This window comes from Prionailurus viverrinus, chromosome F1, assembly GCF_022837055.1.
Source record: "Prionailurus viverrinus isolate Anna chromosome F1, UM_Priviv_1.0, whole genome shotgun sequence".
Taxonomy (NCBI): domain Eukaryota; kingdom Metazoa; phylum Chordata; class Mammalia; order Carnivora; family Felidae; genus Prionailurus; species Prionailurus viverrinus.
This window is the reverse complement of record NC_062577.1, coordinates 18,853,201-18,859,200: the sequence shown is the minus strand read 5'-3', so window position 1 is coordinate 18,859,200 and position 6,000 is coordinate 18,853,201.

Here is a 6,000-nt window from a genome sequence, read left to right as displayed (position 1 = left end):
CAGGCTTTAATGCGTGGAACAAATATTTTCCTTGTATGGGACAAAGCGTTAATGTTATCTTTGGAGTCTTCCAGCACAATAATTTCTAACCCACTGGCACTAGACATCTCAACACTGAGACCCCTGGCTTCAAGGAATAAGTGACCTTGTCCTTGTTCTAACCTTGTTCTAACTGGATGCTTGAAACAACACATACACCAGACCCCAAAGATGAAACTCATGCTCCTTCCTTTTCCAAGGCTCCTGGATGGTCCATCTGTATCTGCCCTCCCTGTATCTTCAATAAACTCTGCCTTCACCTCCTACTGGCTCATGTTTGATTTCCATCCTGCAGGACCCCCTCTGGGTCCTCAGACCAGCCTGTCAGCATCACTCTGACCATCCCACGCTGGTAACGTAGTTTTCTGTAGCTCTGTCATCAGGGGAGTATGCTTATTTGTGTAGGTAAGGCTTGGAACTAGGCAAATCCCAAGTACCCCCTCGAGGCCTTTCCTGTGAGCTGCATTGCCCTACTCTAGGTCCCTGGCTACGCTGAGCTGCCCAGCCCGCTCATGTACACTATGCACCAATAAGCTGGCCTTGGGCAGGCCCAGTCCTCCAAGCCTGTATAACATGGGCCAGGCCCCCTGTGTAGCCTTGCCACCTACGGATCCCACCTTCTGAAAACCGCTCTGAGGCAGCAGCTGCAAAGGGTGACTATCAGTCATGAGAACAGAATGCCTGATGGGCCGCTGTGCAATCAAGGCCTGCAGGTGTCTCTTTACTGAGTACACCCTGGCCAGCCCTCCCATCCAGCCTTGGCAAGGCAGTCCAGATTCTTCCCCTGTACCTTCTAAGGGAATATGCGCATTTATATAGGTTAAGGCTTGCAATGAGATACCACATAGCCCCAAAAGCTCACTCCTGTGAGCTCACCTCCCCAGACACCTGCCCTGTTCCAGGTCCCTGGCTACTTTGATCTGCATGGCTCAGCGTGTACCCCTTCAGCTGCCTTCGAGCAGTCAGGGGCCCTCCAGGCCTGTGCAGCTGGGGTCTATCCCTAAATACTGCACTGACTTAAGAATTCAGGGAGCCACCCATTGAAAATTGCTCTGAGCCATAAGTTGAAATGGGCAACAGTCAGTCCCCAGTAGACCGGCTACCTGATGAGGTCCCAGGTTTCTCTTGTAGAGAATACCACAACCAGCTTGCCCAGTTTAGCCCTATCTGTAAACCAACGGCATCCTCTAATCTTTAATCCGTAAAACTAGAGTCAATGCCTTGCTTTCCAGTATTACCTGTCGTGTCTATTTTAGCTTGTTTTGATATCTTGAAAAATTCATACATTGGTTCCTGTACTAGGAGATGATCTCCCACTTTTCTCATTGAAGCTCATAAACTAAATTTACCCTTGGCTAAGGAACGCGTACCTAAACCAAAAAGCGTATTTTGGACTTGGGAAGCAGGAGCCTGAGTAACACTGCAATAAAGCAAAGCTGGCAAGAAGACGTAATGCTTGCCACCATTGGTCCATTGCAATGGCAGCCTTCTTTCCCCTGCACCCAAACTGGGCCTCAGCAGTATCAACACAAAGCTCCAGGCAGATCAGATTATAAGCCACTTAAATGTATGTCCCATCCGGTCATAAAAGAAAGAAGCAGCACCCTGACTTCCAAACACAGGGCCTTTTGCTTTGTTTCTACTAAAAAATTAAATGAGGCCACCTGGGAGGTTCTGTCGGTTAAGTGTCCTGCACCTGGTTTCGGCTCAGGTCATGATCTCATGGTTTCATGGGTTGTAGCCCCACATGAGGCTCCATGCTGGCGGGGCAGAGCCTGCTTGGGATTCTCTCTCTCTCTCTCTCTCTCTCTCTCTCTCTCTCTCTCTCTCTCTCTCTCTCTCTCTGCTCCTCCTCTGCTCACACTCTGTCTCTCTCAAAGTAATTAAACTTTAAAAAAATGAAATAAATGGGCTTGGCCAATATTCATGTCAAATTTCTTGGCATTCCCCTTCTCCTTTATGCAGCCGTGATTGCTTCTCCGTTTGCTTCTTATGGATGTCGACGAATGTGCCTTATTCCAATTAGCTGTCTTGTGTTACCAAAACTAAATCTTTTTAATTTTTCTCAGTCGACTGATGCCTGGTCAGTTCCAAAAAGAGCAAGTGTATAGAAGTGGCCTGTGTCATTAATGATGGGACAGGAAACTGCCCTCATTTAACAATACATTCAAGAGCCAAAGAGCTAAAAGCAAAGAACATAGAATTGAATAGTCATTCCCAAGATCTGCAATAGGTTTGCAGCAACATGATTTTTTAATACATAAATTCACCACTAGAGGATGTTACATACTTCAAATAAATTGCAACCCACTGAAGCCTCCATACTGTGAAAACTGGCTGATGAGGAAGAGAGGTGCTATGAATGATTTACTTACTGTGGGAATTACACTTTTAAATAGTATATAATAAAAATAATGTCAAGTCTGAAATTGCAATCTGGGTAACTGAATGGTTGATACAGAAGCTGACAAAGATTCTTGACCAAACTTTAGTCAGGCTCCTCAGCCTTTTCGTAGGCTCATCTAAGCACTTTCTTATAAAATACAGCTTTAGCAAGAACCTTTCTAACTCAGTTTAATCTGGAACCCCCACCCTCATATCTGATCTGGCTCCCTCCAGGGGATGTCTGATCACCCCAGCCTGTCTTCGGCAAGAATCCTGTTAGGACAGTTTAACCAGAACTGCCCCCCCTCCAACCCTGATGTTTCCTCTTCTTAGTAGTTATGCATCCACCGACCCCCACCCTGCCCCTTGCCTATAAATTCCTCCCTGCCCGTGCTGTATTCAGAGTTGAGGTCTCCCCGCCCCACCCCCCCCACTGTAAAATCCCACTGCAATGTTCCCTACACCTATCAGGAGGGTCCTGAATAAAGTCTGCCTTACCATCCTTAACAAGTGTCACTGAATATTTTTTTCTTTAACAAAGTACCTTCATCAAGCTACATGAAGAAAGGATATAAGCTACTGAATGACCCTTCGCTACTTTATGAAAAGGAAACGGAGTGGACAGATCCCGTTTTGTACAGGTGCTGGGCACTCCTTACTGAGAAATCCACCCACATGGGATATGACTTCAGGGCCTGGCGAAGCCTGCACACCCACAAACACTAAAATCGAGACACTGTCTTTTTTGACCTGTAGTCTGACACTTTGCAGGTTCCCTAATTTTCTAATATCAATACAGATCAATATTTGAGATGAACCATCAATGTAGTAATGTCTTGTATTGTCGTGTTAACCTAAGATGCCATTTTAGGTTCTCATTTTGAGTTAACAACCCTATGTAACTCCAAACACATAACAATAATAGATAAAATATTTCAAGGGAACTTTAAAAATACAGAGCCAGGCTCAAACACAAAAAAGCATCTTTGAGGATCAGAAACAGAATAAAAACCAGGTGGTGAGATGGGCTGAAACCACATGGATGTTGCATCCAGTCAGGCAGGGGCTGCTGGACACTTAGAACATGAGTGTTCCCAGCAAGGCACCCAAATTCAGTTACATAAGCAAGACGGCTTATTGGCAACCCCTGCCAAATTGGTGGCGTTACACTGCAAATATTCAGTAATTATTTCGTTTCCAGGAGCCTTTTAAAAAACATCTAGTTTGAATGCTAGTACAGAAGTATGCTACAAGTCAGTTTCATAATCTCTTCTATTTTTTCCACCTTTTTATTTGAATTCTAGTTAGTTAACACATTTGGTTTCAGGTGTAGAGTTTACTGATTCATCACGTCCATATAACACACGGCGCCCATCCCAACAAGTGCCCTCCTTAATCCCCATCACCCATTTAGCCCAGCCCCCACCCACCTCCCTCCAGCAATCCTCAGTTTGTTCTCTATAGTGAAGAGACTCTTCTGGTTTGCTTCCCTCTCTTTTTTTTCCCCTTCCCCTATGTTCATCTGTTTTAGTTCTTAAATTCCACATAGTTTAATAATCTCTTCTGTGTCATGTAGTTTGTCTTTGGCTGAACAAGGTCAATATGAACGTGCCCCACTAGCTTTCTGCTTATCGACAGTAATTTTATTACATGATGTGGGGCTATAATTACTCACCAGACACATTACTAAATAATGTGAACAGTAATCATATGCTTCTGGTTACTGAATTCCCATGTTGGTTCTATTGTCAATGATAATGGCATGACACTTTACCCAAAAATCTCTCTTGGGGTGCCTGGGTTGCTCAGTCGGTTGAGCATCCTACTCTTGATTTTGGCTCAGGTCATGATCCCAGGGTCATGGAATCGAACCCCATGTCAGGCTCTGTGCTGAGTGTAGTGCCTGCTTAAGATTTTCTCTGTCTCTGTCCCTCTCCCCTGCTTGCACACGATTGTGCTCATTCTCTCTTTCTCTCTCTCTCTCTTAAAAAAAAATAGTGGGATGACTTGTTCAGGTCCATATATAGAGGAAGGATGAGAACTTGTAGATTTATGTTGCTTAGTGTTTCAATTAGCTCTCCATACACCAACCCCACCTGTAAGCATCAACTCAAAGGAATCTTCAGTCATCCAGAGAAAACATACCATACTAAAAAGCAAAAGCAAACAACTTTATTTTACAGGAGGGAAGAGTGTGCAGCTGTATTGGGGGGAAATTAGCACATAACCTTTTGCTTACCATTTTCACTCTGTTTTCTTTTTCATCCTCTGATGCCCAGTGATCTTGGAATCACAGGCTCTATCGAATGCGTACAGCAGATGCCTACGGGAGGAGTAGAAATGCCCTTGTGGAAAACACACATGCACACGCCAACACACACACAACTACGCATTGTCATTTGCAATTTGCTCTAACTTGACATTTTTTAAATATTGAAAAGTGGAGTGAGCACTGGTTGCTTTGGTCTGGAGTGATGCAGATGAATGAAAATGGCCTGGTGGGCTGTGGTGAGGGAATCAGTCTCGCCGCATACGCCTGCCCGGATTGGTTATCCCACTGCAATGCTGTCTGTGGCCACCCTGCCCAGGCATACCAAGTCCACATTCTTCTCCTCCTCAAAGAGGTCACGGGCTGGCCACGTTCTGGCCTCCTGGCCACAGCCAAGGCAATGCAGTGCCAGGGCTTTGGCTGTCAGCTGTGCGGGGTACAGACACAAATGCCTGCGTGACCGAGGTGTGCTACATATGGTCCAGCACCTGTACACGCAATTATTTTTGTAGACGCACAAAGCCATGGCAAGACCTGCATCTTGTCCTCCCGGTGGCCACTCCTGGGGTTTCTTCATTTAGTCCAGTTAGTGCCTGTGGGTCCAGTGTCTAAGAAACTGACACTCAAGTGGGAATTATACTCCTCCTTTTTAAAAAAATATTTACTTATTTTTGAGATAGAGAGTACAAGAGGAGGAGGGGCAGAGAGAGAGGGAGAGAGAGAATCCTGAGCGAACTCCACACTGTCAGCACAAAGTCCGACACGGGGCCAGAACCCACCAACCATGAGATCATGACCTGAGCCAGTTGGCCCAACCCCTTTTATTTTTGAAGTGCCTTCTGCCTACATGTTTTCTGTAGCTCAGACATCTTCCTTTTGTAGAGAAGCAGCAGGGGCTTGGGTTTTCTGAAAGGACTGAGAAGACAAAGGCCCTTGCCCTTGAACCTGTGCAGGTGATTGACTCCATGACAGTTGCCAAACACTAGCGGGGTGGGCGGGGTCTGCCAAGGCTGGCTCTGGTGTGTGATGAACACCTCCGACTCCAGGACTGTCTGGTTATTCTTCGAAACTGGGCATTTTTGTTTCCTGTCAGATAGTTTCTGTGAAGTGCACTGAGGTGGGAATAGATGTGACGGCCTCTGACAGTCTTCTAGAGCCTAGGACTCCATGATCCTAATGGCCAGGAGCAAGTCTTATCGCCTATCTTCTTTCTCCTCTTGGCTCTTTAATTCACCACATTGTCTATGTCTGCTTTCCCAAGGCTCTCGCCTTTCACCTAGCACGTCCTCAGAATATCTGCACCCATC